Source organism: Acinonyx jubatus, chromosome C1, assembly GCF_027475565.1.
Source record: "Acinonyx jubatus isolate Ajub_Pintada_27869175 chromosome C1, VMU_Ajub_asm_v1.0, whole genome shotgun sequence".
NCBI classification, from domain to species: Eukaryota; Metazoa; Chordata; class Mammalia; order Carnivora; family Felidae; genus Acinonyx; species Acinonyx jubatus.
This window is the reverse complement of record NC_069381.1, coordinates 53,075,379-53,099,120: the sequence shown is the minus strand read 5'-3', so window position 1 is coordinate 53,099,120 and position 23,742 is coordinate 53,075,379. Positions and strand designations below refer to the sequence as shown.

General features: G+C 40.9%; 1 protein-coding gene and 1 long non-coding RNA gene across 7 annotated transcripts in view; one reads left to right on the top strand and one right to left on the bottom strand.

Annotated features, from left to right (window-relative positions):
* Positions 1 to 23,742, bottom strand: part of AK4 (adenylate kinase 4) — a 72,856-nt gene that overhangs the window by 39,617 nt on the left and 9,497 nt on the right. The window contains exon 1 of one of the 6 annotated variants that reach the window (XM_027058980.2): positions 23,070 to 23,157. The exons of the other annotated variants lie outside the window; for them this stretch is intronic. The gene's annotated coding sequence lies outside the window, so the exon portion shown is untranslated. Of the gene's footprint in view, positions 1 to 23,069; positions 23,158 to 23,742 lie in introns of those variants that run through there. 6 annotated transcript variants of the gene reach the window in all.
* LOC128313882 (uncharacterized) lies at positions 1,971 to 23,313 on the top strand. Its single transcript, XR_008294927.1, has 2 exons — positions 1,971 to 2,336; positions 23,047 to 23,313. It is a non-coding gene; the product is annotated as an uncharacterized LOC128313882 (long non-coding RNA).

The window sequence follows — 23,742 nt, the reverse complement described above, 5'->3', positions numbered from 1 at the left end:
TACCAAACTTAAAATTTTAAGATAATATGCAACTTAAGACTATCTGTTAACTTGGTCATCTGTCTAAAATTTATACTTCCAAGATACAGAAAAGGTATTTTTATTGGCCTCATTTCTTTCACATTAAAATTGACCACTTTCAGGGGTGCTTGGGTGGCTCAGTCCGTTAAACGGCTCTTGATTTCAGCTAAGGTCATGATGATAGGGTTCCTGAATTCGGGCCCCACATGGGGCTCTGTGCTGTGAGCACAGAACCACAGCACAGAGCCTGCTTTGAATTCTCTGTCTCCCTCTTTCTGCCCCTCCCTGGCACACGCTCGCACTCTCTCTCTCTCTCTAAAATAAATAAACATTTAAAAAAATTAAAATTTACCACTGTCACATTAACAGAGTGACACAGATTATTGTACTCAGGGCAGTAAATATAACAAAACATTGTCAGCTGCTCAATGGGGAGGATGTTAGATTTATAATGAATTGTCTTAAGACTAGTTAATAAGAAAATATTTTTTTCTGAATAACTAGGAGAGCCAATTAAGCAAATGACATTTCTTTAGAAAATCCATGAGAACACACACATGCATATTTAGGTAGTACAAAATCCATTCAACAGGACCCTAAATACTCAGGACAGCCAGCTTAAACATTCCAGAGACTGAATGACCTCCAAACAGAAATCAACTCAACATGGGAAAAACAGATAGTGTCATGAAACAGGAAGTAAATGGTTCCCTATTCAGGGAGGGGATAACTGGAGAACATGGTATGGTGGGTTTTGTAGTTTAAATACTCTGTGAGGGCGCCTGGGTGGCTCAGCTGGTTGAGTGTCAGAGTTCAGCTCAGGCTCACGGTTTCGAGACCCACGTTGGGCTTTGCACTGACAGTGTGGAGCCTGCTTCAGATTCTCTTCTCCCTCTCTCTCTCTGACCCTCCCCTGTTTGTGCTCTCTCTCTCTCAAAAATAAGCATTAAAAATAAATACATAAATACATACATACATACTTTCTGAACCCACTAAATATTCTTTCAGTTGATACTGATTAAGCATCTACCCTGCGGCAGACTGTACCAACCTGATATTTGAGCTTAGAGCTTAGAACCTAAACACTGGAATTGGGTGCTAACCCACTGAAAACTTTAAACAGCCAAATTTTACAGAATTTCATTCTGTCAGGCAGAAAAACTAAATAACAGTTATCACAATTAAGTTATACGGGCTCTTACTTGCTAGTACAGTTCCATATAAATATATTGTGAAATAGTAATAGGTTATTGGTCACACACTAAATGAATTTGGTCAAACCAAATGCCAGCTCATTCACCTTTGACCAGTAAGGAGTTATCCCTGAAATACCAGTCCAGAGTTGCAGAAAACCAACCAGACTCCCTTAGTTCTTAACAATGGAGACAAAAATATTTGTTTTAACAAAGGCAAGGATTAGAACTTCAAGATAATCAACTTACAGGATCAAACCTCAATTACTATTAATACTTTAAGCAAAAGCAAATGAGGTCTTTTTATTTCATTTGAATATCTGTCGTACCTCTTATCTCAATGACCAACCTGGAAAGTGCCAACATCAGGACAAAAATGTCAAGTGTGTTTGGTGCCACAGGCCTCTAATCAGCTATGCAATGACCCCACCAGTATCCTGTAAGAAGCCTCCCATTTTACCCCAAGTCCACCCAGGTGACTCCAATCACGGACAACCACACGTGAAGGTTCTCGTCTCCCGGAACATACCACTTACCAACCAAAATTTTTTGTGCATCCACTACAGGCCAGGTACCATGCAAGGCACTACAAACACAGATATAGGAATGACCTCAAGGAGCTTATTAATTAGGAGAGAAGTGGAACAGACTCATGAACAAATAATTACTTGTTAATAAGTATGTGCCCTGAGGGCACCTGGGTGGCTCTGTTGGTTAAGCCTCTGACTTTGGCTCAGCTCACAATCGAGGTTTGTGAGTTCGAGCCCCACACTAGGCTCTGCGCTGACAGTGCACAGCCTGCTTGGGATTCTCTCTCTCTGCCCCTTTCCCACTTGCATGCATGCTCGTACTCTCAAAAACAACAACAACAACAACAACAACAATGTATGCCCTAGTGTGCATGTAAGGAACTTGGAAACAGCCACTTTGTCCTTAGAGGAAGAAAAAGTTGAATAGATTGAAAAACAAACCACAAACAACTCTCTTGGATCCATAAGAGAGGGGAGGACACGGGGCAAACTACTGCCCCCAAGATTAGAGGGACAGACAGGCAAATAAAGGAGTCACATCTTACCTGAGCAGAGACTCACGAATGGAAAGCACCTCAGGAACCAGTGCTAGGTAGGAAATCCTAAATTGTAATTGAGGAATTGCTAGAAGCATAGACATAGTCATAGACATAGACATAGCAGGGGACATAGTCATTGGAGGGGGCCGGGGGGGGGCACAATATTATGAGAGTACCTCCAGGAGATTGACCAGGTTCCCATAGTAATAAATACTGGAGATGGGGTCCCTAGGTGGCTCAGTCGGTTAAACATCTGACTTCAGCTCAGGTCATGATCTCGTGGTTTGTGGGTTTGAGTCCCGTGTCGGGCTCTGTGCTGACAACTCAATGCCTGGAGCCTGCTTCAGATTCTGTGTTTCCTTCGCTCTCTGCCCCTCCCCCACTCGTGCGCGCGCGCGCGCTCTCTCTCTCTCTCTCTCAAAAATGAATAAACGTTAAAAAAATTTTTTTTATACTGGAGAAAAATCTCCTTAAGCTTCCACAGTGGGAGCTGGAAAGGAACTATTCTGAAATAGAGCACTTTGTTCTTAGCAATCCATGACACATGTGCAGATGAAAGGAAGAAGTTTAACCAAAGGACTCTGCATTTAACCTCAAGTTTAACCTTGGAAAATAAACAGCATCAAAGAGAGGGCTCATAATTAGGCTACTGAAATTCTAAATGTCACTTTGCCTCTGGTATAAATCTCAAACTGATTTTATTTCCCCTTTAAGGCTAGGCTTTGATCAAAAGATAGGATTTAATAATCAGTAGCTTCCTCCTAACACTATTTTCCCCCACATCCCACAACCTCATGCCATTGTTTTCCACCCTGCAGCCAGAATGGACCAACTTGTACCTCTGATCATGTTGAGTCTCTACTTAAAACGAATCAGCTCTACTGCCCATTCAGTGGCTTCTAAGTCCCTCTAAGACCTGGCCCACACCTACCCTCAAGCAGCCTGGTAGCTTTTCTCCCTTCACTCACATGCTCCACCCCAGCCCATCTCTACCGTCCAGCCCCAGGTCTCTCTTCTCTCTTCAGCTTCCCCAAACTGAGGTTAGGTCCCCTCTATATACTCCATGGCATCCTGTCCTCCAGCTCTGTAGCATTCATCACGTTTGTATTTCTCATGCCAGTCTGCACCACCATACAGTATGGAATCTGTCTGGTACACCAACCACTGTCTCTGCAGCACCTTTTCAAAACAGACATTCAATGTGCACTTGAGGGGCACCTGGGTGGCTCAGTCACTTAAGCATCTGACTCTTGGATTTCAGCTCAGGTCATGATTTTACAGTTCATGACATTGAACCATGCTGGGCTCTTTGCGCTCTCTCACAAAATAAATATATAAAGATTTTAAACAATATATGCACTTGAAAATTGATTGGTCCTTCCAACTCCATTCATTCCCTAGAGGACCAGAGCTAACTAAACTTTTGTAACAGAGGTAGCTACTCATGACATAACAATCAGATCTGAGTACAAATACTTCAGCTACTTATCTGCACTCGAAATTTAAGAATTTACATTGGAACAGATTTTTCCCAGTTAGGACTTCCACATTCAGTTCAGTTGCAAAGAAATATCAAAAACAACTACATGGAAGTTGTCCTAAGTTCACTGATCTTGCAATTATAATTCGGCCATTCACTTAAAAGTATTTACTAAGCAACTATACTCTGTGCCATGCTATAGCATATTTCCCTACATGTCAGGCAAACAATGGAACATCAGAAGTAATCTCTCATATGCTTCTGATGGCTTGGCCAGGCATCAAACAGTTGACAACTTGGCCTATTTCAAAACAAAATCAAGCTCTAAGAATGATCTCCTATCTTTTACCGACACAACCAGAAAGAAAAATAAACAAGGTTTAATTTTATGTTTTCTTGCCCAAATGATCTGCCCATTTTTATAAAAGTCTAAAGCTCACAAAATTAAACTTGCGTATTCCTTGAAGTACTGCTGAGGGATACATGCATATATGGCAAAAATATATAAGCCTGGGTGGCTCAGTCGATTGAGTGCCTGATTCTTGGTCTCAGCTCAAGTCACGATCTCACCGCTCATGATTTTGAGCCCCACACTGGGCTCTGCGCTGATAGTGCCTAGCCTGCTTGGGATTCTGTCTCTCCCTCTCTCCAAAATAAATAAATAAAAACTATATATTATATTTTCATGGTAAAGCAAGAGAATAATAATTTTAAGATGCAAGATAGCAGTTGTGAGTAATGGAGAAAGGGCATATGGGAGGCTTCTATGGTACTGGTAATGTTCTATCCCTTAGGTTGAGTCGTAGATAAACAACTGTTATCCTTTGAAACATATACACACTACATACCCTATTTTGTTCTGGTTGCCTATAAAGTGAGGGCAAACTGGATACAGAAGACAGAGCAGGACAAATGTCCACATAGCAGCAAATTCCCAAGATGCCTGGCTAATCACCAGAAACAGATAACTACTCAATGTTCTTTTCATTGTTCAAGCTAGAAAATGCTGAGTGTAAGGCCCCTGTAAAAGAGCTTGATTTCTTCATAATGCTACCTAAAATCAGTAGAAACCATTGCCTGCCTCCAGTATCATCCCTTCTCCAAAACTTTTGTCACTGAGAATGCCAACACATACACACACACACACACACACTCCCTATATAAGGCATGGTCAGATATGAACTGTAGTATTGTGATTCTTCAAACCACAAGTTCCTTATCTCCCCTACTTGGTAGAATATTTTGGCACTAGAGTAGTTACAAAATGAAGAAAATCTTCATTCCATAAACTGTTTATCACTGATATCACTTTGATAAATCTCTTTCAGTAAGAAAATAAACTTTACAAAAAAAATTTGTGAATAGATATGAAAGTCCTGGGGCACTTGGGTGGCTTAGTCGGTTAAGTCTCTGATCCCCGATTTCAGCTCAGGTCATGATCTAGTGGTTTGTGAGATCAAACCCTGAGTCAGGCTCTACACTGACAGCATGGGATTCTCTCTCTCTCTCTCTCTCTCTCTCTCTTTCTCTCACTGCCCCTCCTCTGCTTGTGCTGTCTTTCTCTCTCTCTCTCTCAAAATAAATAAACTTAAAAAAAAAAAGATATCAAAGAGCTTTAGAGAAACCATGGAAGAAATTCCTAAATATAAGGCATTTTGGCACTAATTCAAATGACTCATTTCAGATGTCCGGTATCCACCCTTCAATTGGCCTTGCTCACAGCCAGGCTTTCTTTTCCTTCACAACAAAAAGACATGATTTTTAATTACTCCCTGACACTTGCTTTTGGTAACTATGAGGAAAAGTCTGAACCTAATATAATGGCCAAGAGTATACACTTTTGAGCCAGACTGCCTAGGTTCAAATCCTGGCACTGCCACTTAAAGGCTAGAAGACTCCAGTCATGTTGTATGTCTCTGCTCCACACCCCATGCAGGTCACAGTCTGCACAAACATATTGTGTCTACCTTTCACTCTTCTTGTTAAGTGGGGTTGTTTACAAATCCTCCATACAAGACTGTAATGCCCTTGAGGCTAGAGACTATCTTATTTTAACCATCAATAGGTACCACTTGAGATGAAAAAGTATCATATCTTTAAACTCTCCATCTTCCCGTCTCCAAGGTCCTACGGATTATTGGTAAACTTTCATCTCACTTTACCCCTGCCATATCTTCTGTGGACTGTATTGTACAACAGTCCTACTAACCACAGTCACGACTTCTAGGCAATTAAGACTCAGAAAAACCTTCTCAATCACACAGTAAAAACTATGTGCAGCAATGCTTCCTTTAAATGTTATCTTACCATCTAATTCTTTGGCACTGAATAACTGAGTAAAATAAATCACTAAATTAAGCAAAACACTGTTATCTGATTTAGCTACATAAATGGACATTCCATCCCTTTTGTCAATGGTTCTCACACCTATTGCTTAAGTCTACTCAAGCTGGTGCAGCAAGATCATTACCACAGACTGCACTTGGATCCCAAGCCTGACCTCTTAACGAAAAAGGATCTGTTCCAACAAGTGGATGTTTGCTCCTCCTAACGCTATCTGACATTCTTAAACACCCACAAAATGTATATGAGTCAACTCTTATAGATTTCTAAGATTAAGACTAAAAATATTCTCTAAACAGAAGAAGCAGAAAGTTTAACATGAGGAAAACAACTGATTTTGAAACTAACAGGCAGGTGCATGGAAGTCACCCCAAGTGAGAAGCTGTACTAGGCTAGACTACCCAAAATCTGATGTCTCCTTTTGAGATGAAACTGGATGTCTGTATGACACAGATAAGCTTTACCAAAAGAGTTTCTTTGATAAATCACAAGACATTAGGGATTGTAAACTATTGCTAAAGAAGTTCTATTTCATTTTATATAACATAATACAAAACTTTGAAACTATGAAGTAAGACCTCCATCCTATTTGTTCTTTGTTCTTGTGGACATAATGAGACTAAGACCCCGAAGAGATCAAGTCATTGACCACAGGTCTCTCCTGAGGAACAGTGACTTGGCACGAAGTACCCATCTTCAAAGCTTGTCCTTTGCCATTTAGTCTTAAGGTACAAAATCTAGCTTATCATGGGGATAATTAGTATTGGTGTTTTAACCACAGAAAATTGTAGCTAACATTATTTGAATCTATGATCTATATAATCAATCATTCCCTAGATCGAAAGAAGGTTAATAGTAAAAAGATTTTTCTTTTAACCTAGATTTGAACCCAAAATTATGTAAAGTACAAATGTGCACCTCTTTACCACTAATTGTGAGATTGAAAGTGAAAAAATATGTAATGTGATTTTTTTCATGGAGGTAAAACTGACATATAACATATTAGTTTCAGGGGTCCAACATAATAACTGGATATCTGTAAATACTATAGAATGATTACCACAATAAATCTAGTCAACTTCCGTCACCATACATAGTTACAAATGTTTTTTTCTTGTGATGAGAGCTTTTAAGATCTATTCTGTTAGTAACTTTCAAATATGTGACACAGCATTACTAACCATGGTCGCCATGTTGCACATTACGTCTCTGTGACTTATTTTATAACTGGAAGTCTGTACCTTTGGCCTACATTTGCCCATTTCACACCTCCTCCGCACCCTTCACCTCTGGCAACCACCAATTTATTCTCTGTATCTATGAGTTCAGAGTTGTTTTGTTTTGCTTTTATATTCCACATATAAGCGAGATCATATAGTTTACTTATTCTATCTGCATTTTTACCATGGGACAATACCCTTTTAAACACACTGGAATGGCTCCATTAAGAGACAAAGAGCCAATATGATACAAGGAACTGTATCCGGCTGAAAATTGTATTAGGCTGAAAATCAGAAGCCTTGGCTGTTAAGAGTTCTGCTCCCAAGGACTGCCCACAGGACTGAACATATCAATGTACTTCACTTATCATGGCCTCAAGTTTCCTCACCTACATGAGGCTGTTGGACCCTTCTAGCTCTGCCATCTTGGAGGTGGAATTTCAATTTCCTTTACCTGACTCTGTGTATGTGTTGGGGCTGAAGGATCAGCTTCCCCAGTATGCGTCCAACCACACCAGTGTGCTTTCAATCACCAAGATTCTAAGTGAGCAGAGGAGATGGACTTCACAGACTAAGGAGCATCTCCCTGCTTTCATGGTCATTACACCCATTTGAGATATGAGGAGTGGAATCCCGACCAGACCTCAGGCCTACGCCATCTCTTAGTGTTCCATCACACCTTGCCTGCAAGACATCCTGAGAATAAGGGCCAGTGCTTTGGCCTATTTGCTCTTTTCTCTCTAGCCAGACTGCATATGTACATTCACTTAGTCTAATTCTGTACCCTGGGTCCAATGGATGTGTTTCTATAACAGCCAAGATTAAAAATATGTATGGACAAAAGCCATGACTTTGGGTAGGGGAGGGGCTCACAGTGCTGAGAAAAAAGGTGATCCGGTATCTAAGCACAAAGGAAATCCAGCAGATTCTTTATCCTTAAGCTTTCTGTCCACACCAGCTTATCAATTATTATTTGACACTCCATACTGATTCAAAGAATAAAATAGTGCAGTAACCTCATTTTAAGAATTTAAATAAATCGTGAAAGAAAAAGATATTGGAATTTTATAAGCCAAAAAATTTTGGATGTCCTATGTCAGGAGAATGTTTTTGGCCCAGAATAGGAACACATGCATTTATAAACATACCATGAACATCTGGCACGGTACCACATGCTGGCTTATATAAGCAGCAGAGGAGAAAAAAGCAGATTGGGATGGAAGAACAGAAGTTGGGCAAGGGAACAAATGGGAAAAGGCAAGTAATCTGAAAGGTTTGCCAAAATCATAGATGAGTTTTAGACTCACAGTGTTTAACCATCTCAAGCTCACGTTCTTCAAGTCTGCCTTGGTACCCACCATACCAGGCACTTTCAGCCCTGAGCAGGATCATACTTTTCAAATCTCATGACTCTCTAGATTTTCTCTGCCTCCCTTGTAACCTTATCACAACTCAATTACTAGGTGCATTCAGAGGACAGGGAGGAATTTCACTTTTAAAGCAACAGAAAAAGGAATTCCTTCCCATTGCAAAAGGCCCAGGGTGTGGATCTGGCTGCACCACGCACCTTGCTGGCTGCCTCTCCATGCAGGATCTTGGCTGCAGGTCAACATAAGGGAAGCTGCTGTTTCCTCCAGTGCCATCTGTTCAAACAGGGTGCACTGCTATGCTGCCCATGGGGGATTCTTTCCTCTCTCCCCTCCTCCCTCTCTGTCTTTTCCGCACCCTTCCATCTCACAGCTTCCTGGCAGTGCTCTGGTGGAGAACTACAGCAACACCAAAGATGTGCCATGCTCACCAGCCTCCATGGGCTGACAGCAGACAGTCCTACAAAGACAAGGAGGAGGGAAACAACTGATGCTAACACTTCTATGACAGGGCTCCCAGGAGGGTCATAAGGTAGGGTGACATGCAATCATCCTTGAACACCCAGGAAGAACAAGAGCAGTAGTAATGCCAGAGGGAAGCTACTGTAAAAAACAGTATGGAGGTTCCTCAACAAATTAAAAATAGAATTACCATATGGTCCAGCAATTTCACTTCTGGGTGTTTATCTGAAGAAAATGAAAACACTAACTTGAAAAGATATCTGCACCCCCATGTTCACTGCAGCATTATCTGTGATAGCCAAAATATGGAAACCATCTAACTGTCCAGCAATGGATGAATGGATAAAGAAAATATGAGATATATGTATATGTGTGTGTATATACACATACATATGTACATATGTATACACACACACACACACACACACACACACACACACACACACATACTGGAATATTATTCAGCCATAAAAAAGAATAAAATCCTCCCATGTGTGACAACATGGATGGACGCTGAGGGCATCCTGATAAGCGAAATAAGTCAGATGTAAACAGAGAAAGACAAATACCATTCGATCACACTTACATATCCAATCTAAAACAAACAACAACAACAACAACAAAACAAGATCATAGGTACAAAGAAAAGATTGGTAGCTGCCAGAGCAGAGGCAGGGAGGAATGCAGGGTGAGGGTGAGCAAAATGGGTGAAGGTGGTCAAAAGGTACAAACTTTCAGTTATAAAATACATAAGTAATGGTGATAAAATGTACAGATTACTCATTATAGTTAATAATAGTATATTGCAGTGTTAGTGGGAATGCAAACTGGTACAGCTACTGTGGAAAACAGTATGGAGCTTCCTCAAAAAGATAAAAATAGAACTACGCTTCCATCCAGTAATTGTACCACTAGGTATATATCCAAAGAATACAAAAAAACTAATTCAGAGGGATGGGCGCTTGGGTGGCTCAGTCTGTTGAGCGACTCTTGATTTTGGCTCAGGTCATGATCCCAGTGTCATGGGATCAAGCCCCACATCGAGCTCTGCACTGAGCATGGAGCCTTCTTGGGATTCTCTCTCTCTTTCCCTTTGCCACTCTCTCCTGCTCGCGCTCTAATTAAATTTTTTTTAATAAGGGGACACATGCACCCCGATGCTTATAGCAGCATATCTACAATAGCCAAATTATGGAAACAGTCCAAACGTCCATCAGCTGATGAATAGATAAAGAATATGTGGTGTACATATACAACAGAATATTACTCAGCCATAAAAAAGAATGAAATCTTGCATTTGTAACAACATGGATGGGGCTAGAGAGTATTATGCTAAGTGAAATAAGTCAGTCAAAGGCAAATACCATATGATTTCACTCATATGTGGCATTTAAGAAACAAAACAAGCAAAGGGGGGGAAAAAGACCAACCAAGAAACAGACTTTAACTACAGAGAACAAAGCTGGTTACCGGGGGTGGGGGGGGGTGGGGGGGGGCAGGTTAAATGGGTAGTGGGGATTAAGGAAGGCATTTGTTGTGATGAGCATGTTGTGATGTTGCATGTAAGTGTTGAATCACTATATTGTACCCTTGAAACTAATATTACACTGTATGTTAGCTATCCAATTTGAATAAAACAGGTAACTAATTTAACTAAAGAATGTAATAGGAAAAAAATACCAGAAGCATCACTCGTTAAATACTTATTAAGTGCTAGACCAGTGGTTGTCCAACTGCTGTCAAGATCACTATTTTTTTTGAAACTGAAAAAGTATTTTGTGTACAAAAGCATTTTGCACACAAAAAAGGGAGAATATTATAAAATTTAGGATGTGTGTCGGTTTTTATGTATTTGTATGTATATACTCAATTGTAAGCTTAAGCTAATTCCTACTGATTAAAGAAGACAATTTAGGTTAACAGCACATGGACAGTCTCCTTTCCGAGAACTACAAAAAGAGGTGGAAGGTAGGAAGGTTTTGTAGGATAAAGCACAAGAAAAAATAGAAAGTATCTGATTGGGTGGGGCCCAGAATCAACCATCTTTGGGAAGAGATGCCCCAGAGCTGGCATCGAGTTTGGGGATTAGCTGACTGGAAACACTGCTTTTCTGGTCAAGTGGAGCATTTGTAGGGGCACAAAGGTTACCTAAGTTTCATTTTGCTGACGTGGCACACCAGACAGGACAGGTTCCATCTTGGGCCTCAAATTTTATGTCAACACTATTACAGGTCACATTAAAAAAAATTAAATAATGGACCAAATTTTATTCTAATCTCATATATTCATTATCTCATTTAATTCCTACAACACTAGGAAGCAGTACTATTATTATTCTTGGTTTGTAGTTGAATAACTGGAGATACGAAGTGATTCAGCAGCTTGCAGGCTGGCTTCCCATTGAAGGGGGATCTGAGAATCTGCACACATCACAGGTCAGATCAGTGCGGGGCTTTCTACCCCCAGCTCCAGAGCCTGCTACCACTTCCTTAAACAATTTGTCTCTCCCTCCAATACCTCCCACCCTTGAATCCTTTGTTCAACCATCTGCCCTCCCCTTCTGAATGAGAACACCGCAAGGGCAGGTCTTGTTCAGCTGAGTGACTTAAACTGAGCCTCAGGGAGCAAAGGATTCCTTCAATAGTTTTTAAGTTGAATGAGCAAATAAATAAAGATGGGGTTTTTAAAAAAGGAAAAAACGGAGTGCTTGGGTGGCTCAGTCACTTAAGCGTTGGCTGAGGTCATGATCTCAGGGTGGAGAGATGGAGCCCCCCATTGGGCCTGCTTAAGATGCTGTCTCTCTGTCTCCCTGCCCCTCCCTTGCTCTCTCTCTCTTTCAAAAATAAATAAATAAATTTTAAAAAAAGAAAAAGGAGGAAAGAAAAGCAAAATAAAATGTAGCAAGAAAAAATAATAAACCCTGACTCTTTGGGGTCTGTCCCCAAATAACACTACTCTCTTTCTTAGAGCTACTAGAGGGGAAATAAGGAACTTTATGTAAAAATTAAATCAGATTACACACACACACACACACACACACACACACACACACACACACACACATACTGAAGTTTTAAAGCATCTGTCTATGCTTTGTTCCAGGTCCTTTGTTCAGGAAAAGCAATTTAACGACTTTTTAGCTCAACAAAGGTGGGACTGTGATTTATTTTGGGAGTAGATGGTAATGAGGTAAACTATTCTAGATAAGCAAGTAACAGGTATTAGAGGACTGAAAGCTGGGCAGACAGAAAAAGAGCAAATTCTCCAGAAAGGAAAAGAACAAGAAGGTAACAAATTAACTCTAAACTAGGGTATGGGCAGGTGGAGCTAATGAAGCGTGTGAAGAATGGCTGACAGGTTTGGGCACAGTGGTGTCTAACATGCCACATCAAGATGCTGCTTGTGGCAGACTCTAATCATCATGCCAAAACTTCAATAGGACCACCTCTCCTTTGGGAGAGGAAAATCTGGGTAGTGTCCAATATGGGATGAAAAGAATGCTGAAAAGGGAGGCCCTTACAAGACTGAAAAGCAGAAGTGAAGAATCCTAGAGAAGCATGAAATCTGAGAAGGAGGTAATTAGGGACAGTGGCCAGTACCATAAGCGGTGGAGTAAAGAGCTGTGTGCCCACGAAGCAGGTGGTGAGAGCCCAGGTCTTTCTGATTCAATAGAAAATGATGGAGTACCAGTCCATGACCACAGACTATTACCCAGTGTTACTAATCACCCTCACAGGGAGAGAACGCCTGTCCCATGCACTGCGGTCACTCCCACGCCACACATCATGACTCAACACCAACCACCAGGATTTGTGGTTCACAAGTCTCTTTAAAACTCAGTGCAAGCTGGCCTAGAAGCAGAAAAGAAAGTGAAGACGAAGAGAAAAAAACATTGCATTTTCATCTTAGGACTCTAAAAGTCTTCACCTAATTTAAGTCTAACCAATCTAAATATGAGCTGGTAATGAGACAGAGAAACTGAAGGGATCTTGTGAAAAGACAAACAAAAACAAAAACCTGGGATTTTGGGGGCTCATTTTCCTGCTTCTATTCTTGCTAGGACCTGTACCCCACCCTACACATGGCTTATGGTACTGATAATGTATGTTCTCCCTAAAGGACTTAATGATTTCTTTGGAGTCTTCTAGCAAATAGGTAACATCTAAGGAGTGACTGGGCAGACAGGGATGTCATGAAGGTTTTCCAAGACTACTGACTGCAAACATCCTGACCCCAAGACCTGGGGCTCCAGGGCATAAAAGACTCATGCAGGACCCCTAGCTCGGTGCCTGAGAGGGCACATCCACCAAGCCACCATCCTCAATAAAGACCCAAACCTCAAGCGAGACTACAGTCTCTCTCCTTTCCTTTCAGAGGCTCCCACATGCTCTATCTGTATCTGCTCTCTCTATATCTTCAATAAACTCTGCTCTCACTTCTTCTCATTTGATTTCTATCCTGCACGAAGCCAAGGACCCTCAGGCCCAGCCAGCCTGCATCAGTAAATTGCCCAATAGGAAATATTAAACTCTGCCCATTAAACCAAGGATCACTTTCCAGGTAAGACGACTGACTCCCATAGTTGCCTCTATTCCAAATATGAGTTCCTAGAAATCTAAAGATGTTTGCCTCGTATGTTGCCAGCAATGTACTGGCTGCTCGATTTCAACCCCTAAGTCTCAAGTCTCTACATCTTCTTCTGCCACACACTGCTATTCCAAACACCGTATACATGAAAGTGAATGCTCCACCAGACCTTCTAATTTTAGAACTCACTTTGAAATTTCCATGCTTTCTCCACCTGCCAAATTAAAGGAGGAAAACAAAGCAGCTGCCACAGCTGTTCTCCAAAAATTGGTACAGAGGTGACATACACTTTTTTGAGACAAGAATTTTCCACCTCTTGGGGCGCCTGGCTGGCTCAGTCGGTTGAGCGTCCGACTCTTGATTTTGGCTCATGTCATGATCCCAGGGTCATGAGATGGAGCCCTGTGTCGGGCTCGGTGCTGAGTCTGGAGCTTCCTTGGGATTCTCACTCTCTCTCCCGCTGCCCCTTTCCCCGACTCGCACTCCTTTCTCTCTGTCTAAAATAAAAATAAAATTAAAAAAAAAATTTTTCCAATTTTTTTTTTTAACTATAAAGCCAGAAGGTATCTGGAGTCTCTAAAAATGACCAAACTCAAAACAACAGAGCCACCTCGCCACAGCAAGGCAGCAATGTCTGGCAGCAACCAGCAAAATAAGGTGATGTTTTCAAGTCACTGCACTTCTCAAGTATATAATTGGATTCTATCTCTTCGCAATCTCAGAACAAAATGATAAAGTCTTCGGGTAAATTTAAACCTAATCAAAGCAAACAATAACTGCTACCGTGATTATTCGTTTACTTAACTCCACATATTTTACGCAAAATATCAACACCCAGTTTATACGACCTTTTAAGAGCAATTACTTCTCCTTTGTGTAGAAAGCAACACTGGATGAATCTATATCAAAAAGAAAAAAGATGGAAGGAAGGAAAAAAGAAAGAAAAAAAGCAAGCAAGTAGGCACTTTAAGAGGGATGATGTCCTAACAGACAGCTGCCTTGCCTTGTGTAACACTTCAACTGTTAAGAACAACACGCTTTAAAAATCAATCCTACAACTTTTTTTGCCTTTCACTGGCCAGTAACGATGAAACAGTTTTCCAAAACATGTTTATAATCAGGTCTATATAACTAAAGGCAAACTGGATCAGAACCAGAATTACGGAAAGATTCTATCATCTTAATTTCACTTCTAGAAACACCACTTCCCACCCGCATTGGGCTCCTGGCTTCTGCCACTTAGAACATCTCACGCCGACTAACAGTAGTTCCAGCTATGGCTCAGCCAACCATCTGTGGCTGTCTTTCACAATCCTGGCCATTAAGGAAATGCAATGTTTCAGTGCTGTTTGGTTTGGCTAGATTCCTCTAGACATAAGCTAAGTGCATGCATTTTTTATTCTCCAGGGTTTGAGCTCCAGCAGTGTTTGTAACATGACATTCAAATCTAAAACTAACCTTGACAAGATAGATTTTGACTGGTGTTCTGAGACAACCTAACAGAAACATATAATCTGGGGGGGAAAAAATCCTTCCGCAAGGATCTTAAATGTATTTCCTTAACAAAACTAACACTGCAATCAACTACTAACAACAAACACCAACACACTGGCCTACAACTAGGATCAGCTGGGTGAGGCACTCACCTTGGGCAAAAAAAATGGAAGAGGGCAACAAAAAACCAAACTCTAGTCATTAAGATAATATTTTAATGCAATATTTCAAAATACCAAAATTAGTGCAAAAAAATCTATGATGAAAATCAATCCAACCCTGCATTTAAACAACTCACTCCCATCCATAACAATTCTTTCTCAATCTGTCAGGTCTGGTTTTTATTTTAAATTCTTGTATTTTGTTCATTCTATTGCACTACCACTGATTTATTGAGTTTAATGGGCACCCCTTAAATTTTTCACTCGAGGACAGTGCTTTACTCACCTCACCCTACCACAGCCTCAGCCCTACCAACACACATTAACTTAATACTCACGAGGAAATCTAGTGAGGTAGTCTCACCATTACTTTCATTTATAAATGAATAAACACAAAAAAGTTAGTTACTTTGCCCAAGATTGTAGAGTAAGGGTCGCCAAGTCAGATTCCAAACCCAGCTATGTAGTTCGGAGCCCACACTCTTTTTCTTTTCTTTTTTTTTTTTTTTTTAATTTTTTAAAATGTTTGTTTATTTTTGAAGGGGAGAGAGACAGACCATGAGAGGGGGAGGGGCAGAGAGAGAGGGAGACACAGAATCCGAAGCAGCCCGATGCGGGGCTCAAACTCATGAGCCATGTGATCATGACCTGAGCTGAAGTTGGATGCTTAACCGACTGAGCCACCCAGGCGCCCTGAGCCCAAATTCTTAAAGACAAACATACCACCTCTTAGAGTTTTGTATCACAAAAGCATTCAGCATAAAATCATACAGTCCTAGATTTTAGGATATAACAGTATGTAGAAACTATCCAAATAAACTATAATTAATGACAATCTGGGCAAATTTAGTCATGATCTATTCATCACTGATCAGTGTCCTGCAATATTTAGGCTAAGTGGTAATTCCACCAAACTCCCAAATTTTTCTAACTTGTCCCTAATACTTTAAGCCATCTCAGTGCTCAGAATGAACCAAGGGAGAGACAGAGTATCTGACCCCTCACTCAAAGGACAGGGCTACAGATCTGAGTAGCCTAGAGTACCAGGTGTCTGTGCTTAGGTTCTGAGATACCCTCAAATACTGTCGGCTTTTCAAAGCTAACTGAGCCACAGTGTGCACTGCAGGACAATGTTCAGAAATACTCCCAAATAATGTGTTCATTTGAAAGAGAGTAGAGGGGTGCCTGGTGGCTCAGTTGGTTGAGTGTCGGACTTTGGTTCAGGTCATGATCTCACAGTTCGTGCGTTCAAGCCCCTCATCAGGCTCTCTGCTATCTGCACAGAGCTCCCTTCGGATCTTCTGTCCCTCCCCTGCTCTTCCTCTCTCTCTCTCTCTCTCTCAAAAATAAATAAACTTAAAACAAACAAACAAAAAAAACTTAGAAAGACAGTAGATTTAGAAGTAAAGCCACTATAGCTACAATGATCCCACCATTTTAGTCAGTTGTTTGTTGAAGGTAGCCATCAGAGTTTAAAAGGGTCATAATGAAATCAGGCTGAAAAGAATTTAGAAAAGTTATCTTGGAAAGAATGGTTGAAGTAACCAGAGCTATTCTTCTGGATGGGAGGCCGGGGGGAGGACAACTTAGGTCCGGGAAGTGGTGCCTAGCAACTGTTTTCAATTATCTGCAGAGTTAGTGGATTTAATTTGTGTGACACCAAAAGACTCAAGTTGGACAAGTGGATGACAGCTTATGGATGATGGTTTCAAGGACTGGCTTTCATCTCAGTATAAAGAAAAAAGTCTTCCAACAATTAGGCCCATCCAACAATGAAAAAGCCCTTCTCCAGTGGGGGAGTTGGCTGTCAGCTCCTAGAGAAGGGACCCAGCACAGAATGGCCACTTGGACAGAAGAACTCAAATTCCTTCCAATTCTAAGGCATTAAGAAAAGGAACAAATAATTAAACTTAACACATTCATTGTTGTGCATAGTGTTTAGTTACCAAAACCCTAGAAAACTAAAACAAAACTATGAGCTCAATGGGAAGGAGGTCTTGCTCTTTCTTTGTATTCTAAGCTAGATTCTTGATTTTTTTTAAAACTAAGCCACTGAAGTAATACAAGTTAAAAATCAATCTCCCTTATAGAAAAAATAAACTGTGTCCTGAGACAGTATTTATAGTTACCATTTAAGAAAATTAGGAAGCTGTACTCATATATGCAATCAATATTTTATAGTTCTCCTGCAAACTACATTAGCTATTCTTACCAAGATCTACAGAGGTCATGCAGAAGAAAAAATACAGAAGCAGTTAAGTCAGAATTTAGAAAAACAAAGCAAAGCCAAAGTCAAATCAGATACATCAGCAGCCCAATACATTAAAAGACCTTGAGAAAATCTATCCAATCGGACACACAGGTAAAGTTAGAAAAATGTCCATCTTAATGATGACAAAATTTCTAAAAAGCAATTTTGGGTCTTCCCAAAGGAGTCTTCCAAAAGAGGCACACAAAGAAATTTAGTGGAAGTATTTTTGTTTGGACAAGAATGGAAACAAGACAGTTTTAAAAATTAGGTCAGCACAATTAATAGTTTAAAAACAATGAGTGCTTGTAGCCTCTGCTGAGCAGCTGAGTGGTGCACGCGCGTACACACACACACACACACACACACACACACACACCTATATATTGCCTAAATCCCACTAGATTATGCCAGTGATTCCATTCAAAGCACCACATTTACTGCAGAAGATTTTAAATGAAATCAAAGTACTACTACTCCAGGGAAGGGGGAAGAAACCACAGAGAGAACCCTCCTACTTGTCAGGCATTTTACACAGATGACCCCATCTGACCCTCCCAAACAGCCCTGTGAGGTGGGGTTCTTACAACTGAGGAAATCAAGTTAATTAACTCTCCCCAAAGTTAACTAAGCCCATAAGAAGTTTAGACAGAGGTATGACAGAGGTATGACTCCAAAGCCCAACCTTATTTCCTCTAGGCCACAGAGCCAACTGCCGGTGCCTATTATTCGCTATGCCAAAATCCACTAGACACTTGCACCTGGAACTTCCTGCAGGTATGTTAAACTTGTCATTATCATCAACCGTGGACTATCTTCCTTTTAACTAGGTCCACTTTCCCCCACAATCACTGAAACTCATCCCTTTAAAGAGTTGCATTTGGCGCTGCCATTCCCATGCACAGAGTCATATTAGGTATTGCAGCTTCTCCCAAATTCCCGTTTTCATTACTTTTACCTTATACCTGATCTAAACTGTTTGTGACACCACCTTAGCTGTGCTCCACTTTCTCTCCCCTACAATCCACTCCTACTTTGCTATGAAAAACAGCCATCATACCCCTAAAGGAATCTGAGGAAGGAATTGATTCCGAACCACCTTCCTATTTATAAACTCAATGTGGAATTACATGAAAGCCCCAAAGGACAATTCTAACTTTCATGCCTGTAATTGTTCCACCTCTAGGTTTCAATCAAAATATCCTTAATTGTAATCACCTCCTCTCATATATGATCCCTCCATCAAAAACACCCTGCTCCCATTTTTCTACCTGCCAGTACCTTACCCATCCTACAAGGCTCAGTTCTAACACCATCTCTCCCACAGCTTTCATGGACTTTTTCATCCAGAAATAGATCAAACAACTATTAAGCACTGTCTGACGGTATGTCAGACACTGGAAATACAAAAAGAACTCTATAAGTTTATACAAATGACTTCAGTGTTCTTTACACAGAGCCCAACCTGGGGTGGCTCGATCTCACAAACCAGGACATCATGGCCAGAGCCGAAATCCAGAGTCGGACACTTAAACAACTGAGCCACACAGGCACCCCTTCAGTGTTCTTATAAAAAATTTGTCATTCTTTTATGGTTTTTTTAAATGTTTATGTTTATTTTTTGAGAGAAAGAGTGCAAGCAGAGGAGGGGCAGAAAGAGAGGGGGACAGAGGTCTGTGCTGACAGCAGAGAACCCGATGTGGGGCTCAAACTCACAAACTGTGAGATCATGACCTGAGCTGAAGTCAGACACTTAACCAACTGAGCCCACCCCAGGTGCCCCTCATTCATTTTTTTTAATAGCACTCAGTATAATCTGCCTTAATAAACAATTAATTGGGTGTATGTTTTACCTTGTCATCTCCTTAAAGGTAGAGACCATTTTTGATTCCTACTAACAGGATGCTACTGGAATATGCCGAATTTAACAAGTAGTTACTGATATTTGAAGTCTACCCATTTGTTGACATTTTAACATCTTAACTGTTCTCCCTACTTTCATTCTAGAACCTTCCAATCTAGTTTACAAATAGCCAGAGTGATCTATTTAAAATGTGAATGGAGGTGCCTGGGTGGCTCAGTTGAGCTTCCGACTCTTGGTTTCGACTCAGGTCATGATTCCAGGCTCAGGTCATGATCCCAAGTTTGTGGGATGGAGCCCCGCAATAGGCTGTGTGCTGAGTGTGGAGCCTGCTTAATATACTCAGTCTCTCTCCCCCTACTCCTCTACACCTCTTGCATGCACTCTCTCTTGCTCTCTCTCAAAAAAACTAAAAATTAAAATAAAATAAAACAAACAAAAATAGTATATTTCTTCAAGCAGAACAGAATATGAATCAGATTGTCAGTACCATATTTAAAAACAAGGGCTTTACCTTGGATTAGGCAATGACACCAAAAACCTCAAGCTACAAAAGAAAAAAAACAGATAAATTGGACTTCATCAAATTTTAAAACTTTGTGCTTCTACGGACAACATCAAGAAACGTAAGAAGGCAACCCACAGAATGGAAGAAAATATATGCAAGTCATATATCTAAAAAGGGACTCATGGGGTGCCAGGATGGCTCAGTTGGTTGTGTCCAACTTTGGCTCAGGTCATGATCTCACAGTTTGTGGGTTCGAGCCCCGTGCCAGGCTCTGTGCTGACAGAATAATACTCAAAATAATAAATAAACGTAAAAAAATTTTTTTTAATAAATTAAAAAAATAAAAAGGGACTTGTATCCAGAATATATAAAGAACTCAACACAGAAGGAACATATGAGGCCATCTAAAAAATGAACAGGATAGACATTCACCAAAGAAGATGTACAAATGGTCAATAGCACATGAAAAGATGCTCAATTATCATTAGTTCTTAGAGAAATGTAAATCAAAATCACAATGAGATACCACCTCATGCTCATTAGGGTGTGAAAATCAAAAAAGACATACAATAACAAATATGACAAGAATATGAAGACATTGCCACCTTCATTCATTGTTGGTGGGAACATAAAATGGTTGAGCTGCTTTGGAAAACAGGTGACAGTTCCTCAAGATTTTTGAAAAACTATTTTAATGTTTTTTAAAAAAATTTTTTTTTTAACGTTTATTTATCTTTGAGATAGAGAGAGAGACAGAGCACGAATGGGGGAGGGTCAGAGAGAGGGAGACACAGAATCCGAAACAGGCTCCAGGCTCTAAGCTGTCAGCACAGAGCCCGATGCGGGGCTCGAACTCACGGACCGCGAGATCATGACCTGAGCCGAAGTTGGCCGCCCAACTGACTGAGCCACCCAGGCGCCCCTGTTTTTTTTTTTTTTTTTTTTTTTTTGAGAGAGAGAAAAAGAGAGAGTGCATGCACGCAAGGAGAGGGGAAGAGAGAGAGGGACACACAGAATCCAAAGCAGGTTCCAGCCTCTGAGCTGTCAGCACAGAGCCCGATGCGGGGCTCGAACTCGTAAACTGCAAGCTCATGACCTGAGCCAAGGTTGACTGCTTAGCTGCCTGAGCCAGCCAGGCACCCCAAGATGTTAAACATAGTGTTACTATATGATTCAGCAACTCCACTCCTAGGTATATACATGACAAGAGAGATGACAACATATATTCACATAAAAATCTGTATATTGGGGCGCCTGGGTGAGCAGTCGGTTAAGCGTCCGACTTCAGCCAGGTCACAATCTCGCGGTCCGTGAGTGCGAGCCCCGCGTCAGGCTCTGGGCTGATGGCTCAGAGCCTGGAGCCTGTTTCCGATTCTGTGTCTCCCTCTCTCTCTGCCCCTCCCCCGTTCATGCTCTGTCTCTCTCTGTCCCAAAAATAAATAAACGTTGAAAAAAAATATTAAAAAAAAAAATCTGTATATTAATGTTAATAGCAGGAAACAACCCAAGTGTCCATCAACTAATGAATGAATAAACAAAATGTGGTATATCCATACAATAAATATTACCTGGCAATAAAAAGGACTGAAGTAGTGATACATAACTACAACATAGTTGAACTTTGATTTGAAAACATGCTTAGTGAAAGAAACCAGAGACAAAAAGTAGTATCTTGTATGAGTCCATTTACCTGACATATTCAGAGTAGGCAAATCCATACCAACAGAAAGTAGATTAGTGATTGCCAGGGGCTGGAGGGAGGGGAAATGGGGAATGACTACTTATGAGTGCAGTTTCTTTCTGGGGTAATGAAAATGTTCTCAGATTAGGCAGTAGTGATGTGATGGTTGCATGATGCTATAAATATACTAAAAACCACTGGAACCACTGGTTTTATACACTATATAAGGATAAGTGCTATTGTAGATATCTCAGTAAAGGTGTTATACATAAAAAATAATGACAATAACAACAAAACCCCAGTCACTCTTCATACAGTTACATGGAAGCCCAAACTCCTGATTATGCTTCAAAGCCCTATGTCAACCTTTGCAGCCTCCCCTTCTACCATCTCCTTCTTACTCACAGTGCTCCAGAAACACTTGCCTCCTCTCCTCCAGGAAAAACTCACTCCTACTCTAGGGTCTCTCCACATGCCCTTCCTCTGCCCCCAAATCTTCACACACCTGGCTCCTACCCTCACTCAGGGCTCAGCTTAAACATCATCTCAGAGAGGCCTTCTCCAACCCACAGTCTAAAGTGGCCTTCCCAGGCACTCTCCATCACTGCACCATCATATTTTGGGGGGAATACTTATATAGCATGCAAGGCTTAAAGCATAAGGTATACAAGGTTACCTTGACTATTTTTCCCTTGTTTATAGCCCATCTCCCCTCCTGCCATAACAAGCAATCAAAACGTTTGTTGAACTAAACTGACACTAGTGAATTTACTATTGAGATGGTTAGAGACTATATAACTGATGTTACAAAACAGATCACCTTACAGGGAGATGATAATGAATGCCATATTACAGATACAGATGGGTATAAGAGAAATTGCAGAGAAAAAATGATATGTAGCTGCAACAGCTGTGGAAAACTTCACAGAAGTGATGAGACTGAAAATAGACTTTGAGAGATTAAGTGTGAAAGGCATTCCAGGAGAAAGGTGCACCTGAACAATGCCCTCCCCACCTTGTCCATGACCTCACAACACTTCACCCACACACATCCCACCATGACTCATGGGAACATAATGCGAAACCTAGAATTTGAACCCGAAATGGTGAGTGCCTCAAGGGTTCTTCTGCATGCCTCCTCATACCTAATGTAGGCATAGAAACATCTGCCAAATGACTAACGAAACAGCAGGCTCAGGTATTATTCCAGAAGTCTTACCATTACAATGAACGGTAATTTGTACCTCCTCACAGTTGCATAAAGTTTCTATTTTAGACCTTTTGGGGTTCTCTTTTTGGGGAGGGAGGAGGAAGTCAGCATTTCCTTAGATTTTTGTTTTAAATGTTTCAGGAACAGAACAACAAAACACATACCTCTAGACTACCCTGGAACCTGCTGACCTCAGTGTACTTGTGGAGAGCTGAGCTGCAATGATGCCCTGGCCATCCATTGTTCCGTGTCCTGTTTATAAGACATGAAGTGGATATTTCACTATGTACTGGAGTACCTGGATGGCAGCATGACATAATGGGAAGTTTAACCCTACCTATGGAATCCCAAGTTTGACTACTAGCTTCTCTACCTTACTAGCTATTTGACCTAAAGCAAGTAATCCGACCTCTCTGAGCCCATTTCTTCATTTGCAAAAGGATGTAGTAACAACTGCTCTGTAAATTTGTGTGTAGACTAGAGAATAAGACACATCCATTAGCCAGTGCAGGGCCTAGCACATGCTCGACCAGTGCAAATGTTAGTTATGATGACCAAGTGGCAGGAATTATAAAGTGCCAAAGTCACAGTCGTAGGTCAATAACAAAGTGCTGAAGAACAGAAAACAATTGATTTCTAGCTTGTTGGGAATTTGATGAACAGGAGTGACTATGCATTATTTCAATATCATCAGCCTCTCTGGCTAAATAAGGGATGCTTGCTGCCAGGTCTGTCATTTAACTAGTACCAAGAACTCTTGGAACTTGGACATGAGACTGTTAAAATATAACATCAGCCATCTAATTGTACTTCATGAAACTGTACCAATGAGACCTT